The sequence below is a fragment of the Gobius niger genome, assembly GCF_951799975.1.
Source record: "Gobius niger genome assembly, chromosome: 1".
NCBI lineage: Eukaryota > Metazoa > Chordata > Actinopteri > Gobiiformes > Gobiidae > Gobius > Gobius niger.
This window is the reverse complement of record NC_136852.1, coordinates 15299109-15313690: the sequence shown is the minus strand read 5'-3', so window position 1 is coordinate 15313690 and position 14582 is coordinate 15299109. Positions and strand designations below refer to the sequence as shown.

The following is a 14582-nucleotide window of genomic DNA, read 5'->3' as shown; positions in this document are numbered from 1 at the left end:
GCTATTAAATGTTGACTTGATTAATCTGCAAAGCATTCTTTTTTCTTTTTGTTTTAAACCCAAAAGTATCACTAATGCTAAAAAAAACAATTAGCCATGTGGGAGCTAATGTTTAAACATTTTCTTCACTCTGCTCAACGTGTTCAAACAGTAGCATAAAAATAATGTAGCCTGGTTTAAGTGAATGTTGTAAACATGGCACCATCCTTGAGAAGATTCAGGGTGATTGAGTACATTTTGGAAAGTAAAGTAAGTTTCGATCACAATTTGAACTAGATTCATTGTTTTGTTTTTTGGGGGAAATTCCATACAGATACAATACAGATACAGGACGTTTGACATAACTGATGATTTGCTATCGTATTAAATATGGCAGGCCCAGTGGTCACCTCTTTTTGCAGATTAGTTGCTCAAGTTTGCAGTTCATTATTCTCTGTGTCGGGGGTGAATTGGGTTTAAAAACTATTCTCTTACTCTTCTGACTGTCAGCCTTCACGAGTCCATTTCATTATTGAGCTCTCGCTGCTCAGCTGCCAGCCACACTTCATTTCTCTGACAGCTCTGATCGATTTTATGTTATATTTATAAAATATCTGTAAGATAATAGACCCATTTTTGCGTGTGCAAAATTACTTGCTATATGTCTCGCTACTTTGGCTGCTCTGCTCTGTTCCATATATTTTCTGGCGCTGTGCAATCAATCCTCTCGCCTGCTGTAAAATATTCCTTGTTGGCAGTTGGTTTACGTCATTGTGGAGGAAGATGAACTTAACATGTCGCTACATTAAAAGGTTATGCGACTCTGTCTTATATAGCCATAATTTAATTTTTTTTTCCAACAGTGTCTTGTGTGAATATTAGTGCTGAGGTATGAGATATTGTATGTGACAAGCCAATTTCCATTGTGAGCAGGAACAGGTTTCTCTCCTGCTTTTAATTTTCACATGTGATTGGAATTTTTTTTCTCTCTCTTTTTCCTAGAGCTGCCTGGGTGATGCTGCAACCCTGCACATTGAAGCCGTCTTCATTGGCACTGGGACCTTCCCTGTAAATAACAAGGTAAATATGGCACACTTGACATAATCATACCTAGCCTGAGCCTCCTCTGTTGTAATTTAAAATCTCCTCTTTAGCCCGTGACATAAATGACGGGGGCGGAGATTAGCTGCTCCGCTTCTCATGAGACAAAAGGCCACTTTTGTTGATTGCTTCTTCGAGTTGTGTCATATGCGCTTGGTTTTTCCAACGATGAGCGGCCTTGAGGAGGCTGGTAAACACTTCCGCATTTGCGTGGCGACACCCTCTATGTCTGCGCTTCTGTTTTTTCTTCTCATGCGATCACAGACACTCACAAGCCTCTGGAAAGTGAATCGGCACAAAACCCATGACAGCTTCTCATTATCTACTAAATAGCCGCAGATTAATTACGATGACAGTGACAGATGGCGCGTTACCACATTGAGACTCCGGGGAGGGACGTGGACATGCAGGTATGGAGCGTATACCCATGAGCTCATTTGTGCAGGACAGGGCCCTGCACAACCCGGGTTTATTGCCCTTTGTCACACTTTTTAGTTACAACATAGTCCCGCTTGTAGAGAGTGTGGGTGTGCTGTTTATTGATTTAGAATTGCTCTGCACAAACTGTAAATGCCGCCCACTGTCTCTGATATTGAACCATATCTTATTCTTAGGTAGCTTGGTTGAATTTGACACCAAGTATGTTCAGCTTTTGGAGAAGATTGGTTAAATTTCAATAATGTATGTAATTATGAGTAATTACAGCTTGGCAGGAAACATTTTGTGGCACTTTTGTTCAAACAAAGCGTATGCAAATTTTTGTTGTTGTGTATAATTGTCTGCTCATGAAATAATGAAAGGAAGAACATTGTCTATAAACGATTATTTTTTTGATCTTCTTACCTTTGTTCTTAAAACGTTCTCATCTTTGCACCATCATCGTTGCACTTCCCCTGTTCCTGTGTCTGTGTTGATCTAAAAACCGAGCTTGTTTCTTAAAGGGGCTAGATACAAGTTAGTCATTTTATGCTCACTACTGCCACCTCAGGTCTTATGCGTAACTGCAACTTCTATATTAAGCTCGTGCATGACGGCGCTTCGGACCCGAATTAACACCTTTTTGAATGACAGTGCAGGATTTTAGAGGCAGTTGTGGTGGATAAGTCTGGGCTCATTCTACACATTAGGACATTGCTGGAACATTTAGGGGGATGAAAATACTTGGTTTTAACATTTTTAAAACATATAGTCCCTTTAAAGTAGGCAAGGCAAGTTTATTTGTAGAGCACAATTCATACACAAGGCAATTCAAAGTGCTTCACAATTGCATAAATACAAGAAAACAAATAGAATCAATAAAAACATCAACATAAAATTAATCAATTACAGTAAAAGGCGAGACTGCAGATAAAGTACTTTCAGTCATATGCATCGGTAAAAAGAACTGTTTTCAGCCTGGATTTGAACATTGTCAGAGTTGAGGCCTGTCTCACGTCCTCATGAAGACTGTTCCAGATTTTAGCTGCATGAAACTGAAACGCAGCCTCACCGTGTTTATTATTGACTCTGGGAACCACCAGGAGGCCCCTCCCTGAAGTTCTCAGGGCCCGAGATGGTTCATACGGCTCTAACATGTCAGAGATGTACTTTGGAGCTAAACCATGAAAAGACTTGTACACAAGCAGAGCTGTTTTAAAGTCTATTCTCAGAGTGACGGGAAGCCAGTGCAGAGACCGGAGCACTGGACTAATATGGTCGTATTTCCTGGTTCTTGTCAGAACTCGAGCAGCAGCGTTCTGGATGTACTGTAGCTGTCTGATAGCTTGTTTAGAGAGGCCAGTGAGCAGGCCGTTACAGTAGTCTAACCTGCTGGAGACAAATGCATGGATAAGTCTCTCTAAGTCTGGTTTTGACACTATTCCTCTGATTTTAGCAATGTTTTTCAGATGGTAAAAAGCTGCTGATGTTATTGCTTTGATGTGGCTCTTTAAGTTCAGGTCTAAGTCCATGATTACTCCTAGATTTCTAACCTGATTTTTTGGTTTTAGAGAGAGAGACTCAAGGTGACTGACAACACTTTGTCTTTGTGCCTGTGGGCCATAAACAATGATCTCAGTTTTGTCTGCATTTAGCTGGAGAAAGTTGTTTTGCATCCACAAACTGATCTGATAATTTCTTTCTGAATTTCTTTCTTTTGGTTCTATTGGATGTCCTACAGAATGAAGTGATATACAACTTGTGTCGATGAGTTGAATATCATCACGTTGGTCCTTGGACATTGCACTGCTTTTATCCTACTTCATCTATGGCACCATTGAATCGTGGTCCATTTGCTGATCTCATCATGAGGCAAGTTGAAGTTGTGTCTGCGAAGTCTTCAGCACCGCCAACTTTTGTCCCTCCTTCTCAAGCTCCTTCTTCTTTTGTCAAATGCTTGCTTTTGTGACAATCATAACGAGACAAGCACGATATGCTCAAGGATGCGTCATCTGCAGAGGACGACTCTGGAATGGAGCGGTGTCAAAGCGCAGCTCAATAGAGAGGCAATTTGTACACCAAGGTCATCCTGCTCTCAATAAGCAATGTTTCCGGTGCTCGACGGTAATGACGGCCTTTAGCTCTGAGCCATTGTCGTTATCGTCACAGTCTAAGTCCAGCCATTGTTCAGTCTAAAGCTGTGTATGTGCTTTTCAAGAAGTGTGACCTGTAATGGCGCTCGTCCAATAACAGTGTCTTGTACGTATGAAAATATAGTTTACATTTCTACCACAAATGTCTTCATAGGATTTTGTTGTATTAAAAACCTGTTAAGAGTTGTTAGAGTATGGCTTAAAGACCGTAACAAAAATGTTGTGACATTCTAAGTTCATATAAGGGCTTGACAACTACAGATTTTTAAAGGTCAACTTAGCTTCTTCTGAGACACTGAAGAGGCACCAAGAGCTCCCTACACATGCAGCACAGAGGAGGTGTCACAGGAGGCGCTACAGGAAATAAGGAAGGAACAAACAAGGAGGTATCAGGGCGAGACTCACAGCTAAGCCACACATGCCTTCTATTGTTCTGGCTAATGGATGTTCACTGGAGAATAAAACAAATTAACTGCTAAGCTCTTCCCAGAAGAGGGTGAAAGTCCGTTGTGGAGAGGAGGGAGCTGCACAGAAGGAAGAGAAAGAAGGAGGAGGTGGAGCTGACCAGTGCAGGACACCACGTTCTGAAACAAAGACAAACCCAGGAGGCGGTGCCCCATTTCAGAGGATCAGAGAAGACTGAAGGCCAGCCAGGATTCCTCCGGGTGCTACGATTTCTCCGACCTCCAAAAACATGCTGGTCAAGTTGGCCCACAGTGGCGGTGCAGCTCAGTCGTAGCGGCTCAGGACTAACACCTGAACTCAATTTCGTTGTACGCTTGTACAGTGACAAGTAAAGCACTTACTTGCTTACTATCAGTCAATATAGTCAAAGTCGAGTCAAATGAGTCCATCCGTGTGAGAGAGAAGTGTGAGAGGTCGCAGTGTGAGGTGACAGTGGAGACAGTCCCAGCTTTAGCTCGCTCATATCGGCACCGAAAAAGGGTTCTGCCTTCACATATGTTGAAACTAGGAAATTATCCCGTGTTTTTCAACACACACAGCCATTTAAAAGTAAACAACTTATATTAAAGTTCACTGTAACTTGCAAGCCTCAAGCATCAACACAAAAGGGCATAGAGAGAGAGAGAGAGGGAGAGATTAACACACGACTAGTTGACTCGGCTAAAATGATTTCGACTAGTGCCACAGTAGACGACTAGTCTGTTAAAGCCCTAGTTTATATTTAACATATATATTAAATATATATATATATATTATTTTTTCTCACATGTTATTTCTCCTGAGGATGTTTAAAATGTGCACTGGGAACTAAACATTGATTGCAAATCTAATTACATTTGCGACACTGAAGCGAATAATCACAAGAGTGTTTTTCCTTTATCCAGAATCCTTTTTGGACAGACACTGTAAAAGCCAAGAAGGAACAGGAAAATGACTGCTCCAAATGTAATACTGCATGGCCTATGCAGTACTTTCTCCAGTGAAGAATGAAGCTATTAATGCTCTCACATCATGTAAGTAAAGAAGAGAGGCCTTTACATGTAATTATATCAGAATCACTTTGTTCTATGCACTTTCCACTAATGGCTGCTAGCATGAAACCAGCGCCCACTGTTAATTAACTTTACGTAAAGCATGTGCAAGGTTAAAAGGTTGCCGTATTGCAAATAATTGACACTTTGTGAATCTTCCTCTACATATACAGTATGTTATAAAAGTAGCGTTGAAAATGCATTGATATCCCCGACACAAACCCTGCAGTTGTTGTGGCTTTACAGAATAACGTGCTTTGTAGTGGCTTATGGTGCAGCAACACGACAGTTCCAGTGCAATCCTGGGCTTCTTTGATAAGAGACAGGGCCATGATGGACCCATTTAGATAATGGCATCCGTCGAGTTGAGCTTATGAAAATGCAAGAAAATGAGTTACTGAACATTTCACAGAAAATAATGATTTGTTCTGGAGAGCAGGGCCATTTATCACATATTGGTTTATGTGCTCCCTGTGAAAGACGTGTAGAGGTGGAGATTCCAATGAATTTCATTTGTGTGACGCGTGCGAAATGGCAACACTTTGATGTGGAGATTTTATTGTTTCATTGTTTTCAAAAAATTGATTGAGACAGGTGAAACAGCTTTAGAAAAAGTTCTCCAAGTGATTTAGTGGAAAAGGAAGTCCATTTGGAATGTACTTTATGTTGATGAAGGAATTGTCCCCAGATTTCACGTACAACTTTTCTACGATACATATCTCCAGATTATTTGCAGAAGCAGCAGCCTTTAAGTGCTATTGGTTTTATCTAAATTAGATTATAAACAGGTCGATGCCAATTGTATCTGTGCGACTGAAACGCTTCACATTTTTGTAGCCGCTTGATGTAATGAATATGATGGAGTCTTGCATCGATTGGTCTGTGAAAGCCGAGTTGCCTGTTGTGTGTCTTGTAACTAGATTATTGTCTGTTAAATAGGAGGAGGTGATCCCGTTGCATGGTTTAAGACTCACTCACCTCTGTTTTGAATTAGACGCCACCCCTCATAGCCCTAATTAAGCCTGCACAATTTGAGAAGGGCGTTAACAAAAGACTAAAGTTTCATGAATTTCATGTATTTCAGAACATGTTTATAGGTAGTAAAGCAAAAAACAAAATTCAAAACAAATTCAATTTCATAGCTCAACACTGACATTCATTTGGCTTCTTTTACCAAACCATCTATTGCGACTGTTAAGTTATGCACTCAGATTTACCCCTAATGTCTTACACAAACACCCCTACTTGACTCTGAAATATTAGCCTATTACAAAAATGTTAGCACTGTCTATCCGGCCCCATATTCATAATTAGGAAACAGAGCATGCTCCTCCTCACATTCCCAGTTGAGTGCTGTTGCTCGAGGCCACCTCTGTGTGAGGATGAAAGCTGATTAAATTCCAGTCACTGACTAGTGGCAGCGGCTGCAGCAGAGGGAGAGAGCAGACGAGAGGGGCGTGTTGTAGCAGAGGATGGCGGCTGCTGCGTTCTCATTGTGATCCTCTTTAATCACCAAACAAGTGCGCGCTTTCAGACCCAGGACGAATGCCTTCATGTTGAGCCGATTGGATTTGACGCTGTTTACAACAGGGAAATGATCTGTGTGAGGAGACATGCTATGTGATGGCCCGAGGCTGTGAGCTGGACATATGTCCCAGTGTCTGTGTTGGGATGGGAGCAGGTGTTTGCTCTGGCCTGCTGTACGGAGGTCACACCGAACATGTCAGAGTCTGTAACTGCTGCCGTCACTGTCAGGCTACACCGCAGGCACGTTAATGTGCTGACTGCTCACATCGTTTCCTTTGAAAGAATAAAGACAGACATTTACACAGCATTGGAAATATGAGGGTATGGAATATCACTACCTAAATCTCGCTGTGACGCCAACTGAGCATTGGGGAGAGAATCTTCTCCATCACTCATGTAGCTGCTCTGGTCAGACTTCCGCAGGTGTGGCAGTGAGTGATATGGGGCAGCAGTGGCTCAGTGATGCCAGGTTTATCCAAAGGTTCTTCAACCAACCAGTGCATAATGTTGCTGTGTCTTAGGACAAGACATTTCACTTGCCTGCAGTGTCTGTGTTCACTGGTGCTTGGATTCATGTGTGATGGGAGAGTGAAGGGGGGTTTAGCTGTGGACAGTTGTCCAGGCTATTTACAGACCTTACTTACGCACTACTTCACATGCACTGCCCCAGCCCCAACCAAATGAACAAATAATACTGACACCTTGGCTGACACCTTGCGGGCACAAACGTGCACAAAGTCAATAAATAAACAATGAACGAGGACTGTGCTTCTTCTTGAACCTCATGGTTGTGTGCTGACATCGGACACTATAATATGGAAGAGTTTTTTTTTCTGGCTTTTCATCCTTTGCTCTTCTTCATTTTAGATAAATGATGCAACATGGCCATTGACCGTCTAACATTTCGGTATCATATAAAATAGCACAAATGCTGCATTGGCATCAGACATATTCTAGCTTCAAAAAGAATCAGTCTGGTCTGTGACGTGACCATACTCTATGTAAATGTGTAAATCCACCAACACTGCTGGGTTCAGATCTATATCCACAGGTTGTGACATGGGCTCAATATGCATCATGTAAAAATGGCACATACATTCATCACAGCGGCTTGGTATCATGTTATTGATCCGCACTGTCAGCCTTTGACTGTGCGGTTGACTAGGCTGACAGAATACTGAAACACTGATTGCATCTGTAGTGGGCAGGCTTTAAGAGATGTTTTTGACCTAAAATGAAAGAACCATTAAGTGCTTCATGTCTTTATTTTATCAGCACTCATTTTGGGAGAGTGCTTCAAAGGCAAAGGGGGTTGTTTGAGTTTTAGAGACTGAAGAACCCTGGATTCAAGTGGACCATCAAGAAAGATCCAAATGTGGTACAAAGAAAAATTGCAGCTTTTGCCATTGCTTTACTTGCCAGTTGAATCACAGTGATTAATGGATGGATACAAATCAGCAATACAGTAATTTCTTGGCGTCTTAAGCGATGTTGTCTGGTACAGTCTGTAGACTGCCTGATAATCATTTATGATGTTTGCATTGACGTAACATGGCTTTGACTTTTACAGTTTTCTTCATGTAGAGCTGAATGATTAATGAAAACGGAATAAACACGAGCATATGGAGACTCTCTTATAGTGAACCGCTATAATGTAAGGGATTAATAAACCATCAATACCAATACAGATAGTTAAATATCCATCTCCATGGAGCATGATAGTAGCATAAAACCAGATGTTCTTGTAATTCAGTAGCCGTCCACTCCTGCTTTTTGTATCTGTTCTAAAGTTGCCTGGCTCTGCCATACTCTTCCCTGTCCATTCCACACAGGGAATTAGTCTGGTCATGGGGTAATTGGAGCAGTTTGAACGGGCGGGCCTAACGCGCACAGATTGTCAGTGAAATAAACCAATTAGCGATTAGCGGACGTGACGACAGCTGTGTCCAATTAAACAAATATGAAGTGAATATAAACTCACGCGGAGAACGCGAGGCAAAATCCTTGACTACTTCATCCATGATTAGTTTTGGCTAATGTTAACGTTAATTGAACTAAAAACATAGTGGTGCAGCGAGTGACGTAACCTTCTCATTTCTCTGTGATGGTCGTGATTGGTTCGGCTAGGCCTTAGCCGCCAATCAACAACTTGTTTACCGTGCGCGGCCAGACCCACTTTCTTTCGTGCAGAAAGAAGGTGAGTGTGGTTTATCAGGCTAGTTCTAAAGCAGGACCATCTGGAACAGCCAATCAAATCTCGAAAGGTTTTATATCGATCCAATCACGCGTTGTCACGATGGGAAGACCGAATTAATCACAAGTAAAATGTTTTCTTAAATGAACAAGAATGTACCGTCCTGAATGTTGATGCTTCATCTTTTCTAAGAGGATTTTCTTCTTGTTGCCGTCTATTTAAAATCTTTTTCTCCTGTTCCAAACGTACATTGATTGTAAACAGCATTTGTGTTGAATTCTCCTACATTTACAGAACAACGCCACCGTTTTTCCATACTGAGATATGTTCTTACCTGAGCTTAGACGAGCTGATGCGTACCTGTCTGGCCTTTGTGCGTGTGCTCAGACACGCACAAAGGCCAAAGACCTTATTAGCATTTAGCCTCTCCTCCTCTCCTCTATGGACCCAAACGGGGATGAAGTTAGAAGCGACCAAGCTCTTGCACGTTTTCCCTATTTAAATACGGTTACATAATTTTGTGTAACTGTATTTGGATCGTGTAACTACTCACCGTAAACGTATTTAAATAGGGAAAAGGTGGAAGAGCTTTATCGATTCTAACTTCACCCCTGTTTGTCCCCATAAAGGAGGAGAGGCTAAATGCTAACAACATCTTAGGTATTTTTGTGTGACTGAGACAGGAACGCATTAACTCGTCTAAGCTCAGGTGAGAACATATCTCAGTATGGAAAAACGGTGGCCTGTTCCTTAAAGATCTGAACCGAGTTGCTTATGACTCCTTGTATCGTTTAGTTTTTGTGCCAAAAACGACATAGAACTCAAACATTAGTCTCTGCTCTTTTGGCCATCGTTAAACCACTAACTTCTTTTTTAAACAAAATACGTGCCATATCCAGATTTTCTTCGATTGGTTAATATGCTTGTCGATCACGCCCATGGGGAATTCAAAGAAAACACCCCTGATCTCAGACTTACACGTCTTTGTAAGGAATAATTTTCTGGCTGGTCAGGCTAGTCATTGTGGCAGTGGTTGTCAAACACGTACCTGTAAATGTGGATAAGCCCCGTCTAAATGCTCTTTGAAGAGGCTGGCTGAAGCGTTTTCATGAATAAAATGGATTTCTAATGAAAAACAGATTGAGACCTTATTGGCTCTGAACGCTTTTTAGCTTATTTTTCTAGTACATTCATTGCAAGCAGAGACCTATTTCTCAGCTATTCACTATTCAAGGTGACTCAAACGCCTAAAGCCTCATTTAGGCTTATAATTATGAACACGTAGCCTAATGATAAAGATGAAAGCCATGCATATAGAACATTAGTGGAACAAAACAACAGATGCACAATAACACTTCATGTGCAGTATTGATTAAGCCAAGATTAGGCTGTAAAACCAGGCCTGCAGGTTCAACTCATAATTAGGATGATGGTTTGGTCGTAAAGAGACAATTTTACCAAAGACGATAAGGCTCCGGAAAGTTTGATGAAATAGATTGTTGATATATTACAGCCTTCAGCTCGCGCTATTCTACTTTGTTCTGATTATTTTCCAGTAGTAATTTGGAAAGATGTAGTGAAAATGTAATTGCCTCAAATGACCCTCCTTTTGAATTTATTTTTAGGCTTTTTGCAAACTTGTAGCTTGGACATGCCAGTGTGTGAGGTATCATTTATCTAGATCTGGGGAGTGACTTCAATTTCAAAATGGCATACACTGCGTTCCAAATTATTATGCAAATTGTATTTTTGTGTCAAAAAGGTTAAAACATTTTTTTTTTTAAATGAAGCTCATGGATAGTATTGTGTCTCGGGGCTCTTTGAATCACTGACATTAATCTCAGAGACCTGGGATGAGTTGTCAGGTTAAGCCCAGTTAACGGAAAAACTGCTGAAAAAGGGTGTTCCACTTTATTTATCATTTTCAAGCAATATGGGAAAGAAAAAGGGTCTTTCTGCTGATAAAAGTATGAAATAGTTGAATGCCTTGGTCTAGGTATGAACACCTTCGATGTTTCATGAAAGATTAAGCGTAGTCATCATACTGATAAGAGATTTGTGGATGATTCAGAGCACAATCGGGTTTGTGCAGATAAAGGCACAATAAGGACGGTTTCAGCCAGACAAACACATCAGATTAAGAGAACAGATGCTACAAAGCAGCATACAGGTATTTGAAGCTGCTGGTGCCTCTGGAGTCTCCCGAACATCAAGGTGTAGGACCCTCCAGAGGCTGCAGTTGTGCATAAACCTTCTATCCGGGCCTCCCCTAAACTGTTAATTGAAGCTGATGAACAGAAACGGCTGCAACGGGCTCAAAAATACATGAAGACTCATTTTCAAACAGTCTCGTTCAATTTTTAAGCTGCTATCACACAAGGGCTCCTATGGTAAAATATAACTTGACCTGTTAAGATTAAGTAAGTATGACCTAATGCAACAAATTCAACAAATGGCCATTTTCAGTTAATTACAAGCTTTAAAATGTATTGAACCGATGAGTTGCATAATAATTTGGAACAGTAGATTTTAAGGTTTTTACTATATTTATTTATTGGGACATTTTTTCAACCACATTTAAATGATCATCTACCAGTTAAAGACATGAAAATCATGCTGACTCTCATTTGACTTGACAATTTAGACAATCTTAGAAAAATGTCATTTGCATAATAATTTGGAACGCAGTGTACTGTACAAATCATTTAAATGTACTTTGTCCTTAAAAATGATTATCCACTCGCTAATTCTAGTGATGCTACTCTTAAATTAGACCTGTTTTCACACTGCGCGTATGTTATTAAAGATAATTACTCTCCTCTCTGCTCCAGCTAATGTTAAATCCCTTTGAACGAATATGTTGAATGGAGAACCAAAAGCCTGTGTTCTGAACCAAGATTGATAAAACATAACTTGACCATCAATGGTTTAAAGATGCCAAAGTAAGAAAAGTGTTGAGAAACCTTTATATCATAACATTACAATAACAGAAATGAGAAATACACATTCAGTATAATGGTTGATTGGTTTGTTATATAGAGTTATGCTCACACAGGTGTGCAGTGTCATGGTGTCCTTGACCAAGACATTCCAGCCACTTTGCCTCCAGTGTTCATTGGTGTATAAGTGTGAGAGTGGGAGTGGGTGAGTGGCTTCTCGATATAAAGCGCTTTGTGTGTCCAAGTGTGTGGTTGTGTGTTTATACACTGTATAAAATGAGGGAACCATTTACCATTGCCATTTATGTGGAGCTGCAGCTTATACCGTTAACATCCATAGCTCAAGCTTTTAAACAGCGCGATTGTGAGTTTATCCAAATGTCTTTCCCAAACATGTCATTAGTGGGGTCCAGTGACCTTTGCTTTCATAGAACTGCTGCTAAATTATGCATAATGGTGTGTCCCCTCGGGAGGACAGTGGTACTCGGTCTTGTGTTATAAATGAACATGAACAACAGGAGAATGTATGATCTCCTGGTGTGCCGAGGTAAGGTTACTGCCAATGGCAATGAAAGTCATGCAGCTTTGTAATGCTGCTGCATCTGAAGTAGGCTTTAGCCATTGTTCAAAGTCTCTGCATGCACTATCTAACAAGTTGGTCAGACTGAAGTTTTGAAATTGTGACAGCCCACAGCCCTATCTCCTAAGTTTCACTGTCTAACATTAAAACACTGTCGTGTCCTTTTGCTTGCAGTTCAAAACAAGCAGATTTTTGGCTTTTCTCATTTCCCTGAATGTTCAAGGTCAACAATGTCCTGTGAAGTCCACCCTGAGGTCACAGTGAGCAAATGGGGCGTCTCTGTGGAGAGGAGCAGGGCCTCCGTGGGCTGGAGTGAGTGCAGCTGCTGGTTGTGTGTCTAGAGCAGAACTGATTTAAGGCCCCAGGCCACAGGAAGGAGGCTGCTCTACACTCCAGGCACGTCCCTCAGACCAGCAGCAGAGGAAGCACTACTGCCATTCAACAGCGACCACTGCACACGCCTAAATGAGCGGGTTCTGTCCTGCAGTGGCCAGAGTGGCAGTCTGCCACTAACTCTCTCCCTCGCTCCTAATATGCCCTCCCCCGTGCTCTATTCTCTTCCAGTTCATCTTTCTCTCCATAGCCATCAGTTTGAAAATGTCCATCTTTAATTTTGTTGTGCGCCCATCCTTGTGTCCTCCAGTCACTCGTTGATTACAGTCGAACTCTTGGAAGTTCTTTCTTTAGTTACATAGTTGGATCATTGCTGAGTCTCTGGTGGTCTTAGTGTGTTCATTAGGCTAAAGTCCATCTACTCTGGTGGACTTGCAGAGATTTTGCCCAATTAGAGTCTTCACTGCATATTCTCCAGGTCATTTGGCTCGCCAGTAAAGTCATAAAACGTCAGTCATAATGTCTGGAGCTAACTGGTCATGTTTCCTCAACACATGACGTGCAAAATGAGGCAGCTCAGCTAAGTGTGCCAAGCTGAAATGAACTCAATAAGCTGATGAGCAGGCTGCCCATTTAAATGTTTCCTATTTAGATTTTAGATTTTCTCTGTCATTTCTGGTCCATTTCCTCTGTCAGCTTATTTTACTGAATTATTTTCTTTCCCTACCTTTCTCTGATCCTCTTTGGTGTTCCTTGTACTTAGCAGGGAAAATCTTGTCTGAGATATTCTGTGTGCAGCAGCTGTGTGTTTTGGTTTTCACAAATCTATTTAGGTTTTTGTGGGGAAAGATTAATTAACAATAGACGGATTAGTGCTTTGTTTTGATTGAATCTCCTTACCTGCCTGAGTGCAATGCCAAACATCTCGGTACTTGTGCTGAAAACAGAGGTGATTTGTCTTTTTAGGACTGTTGCCACAGTACAAGTTTACAGGTGATGTCTGTTTGCCCACGGTGGTCTGTTGGTGAGAGTGGTGAGTTTCTGGGCCAGCCGGACGGTGACAGCTTGAATTCTGAAAGCTTTATCGGTCCCCCGCAGCCTGCCTGGCCAGCTCACTGTTGCGTCTCATCTCTCCAGTGTTTTGCACTGAATATGGCTCTCCAATTGGGGTCACGGCACAGACTGATAGGGAAGCTATATTCCTTCATATTGAGAGGCAATGATGCACAGTTCAACATTAAAAGAATACTAGAGCATAAAGTTATAGCCGTATGATCGACTTAAAAACATTCATGGGCCTGTCATATTTTCAGTTTGGCCTATGTGGTTCATACAGTTGGCCACTTACTACATTTACCATTCAGGCTTATCATCTTTTGAGAACTTGGAAATGGGGCTGACTGATATATTAAGTGACAAACTAATATCAGAATCACATGGATACTTTGCAGTAGTCAAATGTTTACTTCATATGGTCTAATCTGCTGGATTTCTAGTTATATATATTTATTAGTAGCAATCCTTGCAGTTTAAATAAGATTATGTTTGAACTTACATCCCCACTTTAGAGTTGAAAATGTAGTCATCACGATTGATGGAGGTACATTGTCAGTATATGAACCTAGTCAATTTACCCTTTTCCTTTCATTTTCATAGGTTTTCCACATTTTGGAACATGCAGGACACAGGATATGCTACAGTGTCACAGGGTTGTTCCGATCATCGTGATGGATGAGCAACGTCACAATAGGGCAGCTCACAATTGTTGCGTACCTCGTCCCGGTCTTAAACGAGACAGCACAACATGGGCCTTCTAGGCTTTTAGGGAAAAATCCAAGCATTGTGACGGTTCATTTTGTTGTT

General features: G+C 41.2%; 1 protein-coding gene across 3 annotated transcripts in view; it reads left to right on the top strand.

The window, feature by feature from the left end:
* The window catches only part of grik4 (glutamate receptor, ionotropic, kainate 4), a 245855-nt gene that overhangs the window by 28855 nt on the left and 202418 nt on the right, over positions 1-14582 (top strand). For 2 of the 3 annotated variants that reach the window (XM_079580067.1, XM_079580065.1), the window contains exon 2: positions 982-1059. The exons of the other annotated variant lie outside the window; for it this stretch is intronic. The gene's annotated coding sequence lies outside the window, so the exon portion shown is untranslated. The remainder of the gene's footprint in view (positions 1-981; positions 1060-14582) is intronic. 3 annotated transcript variants of the gene reach the window in all.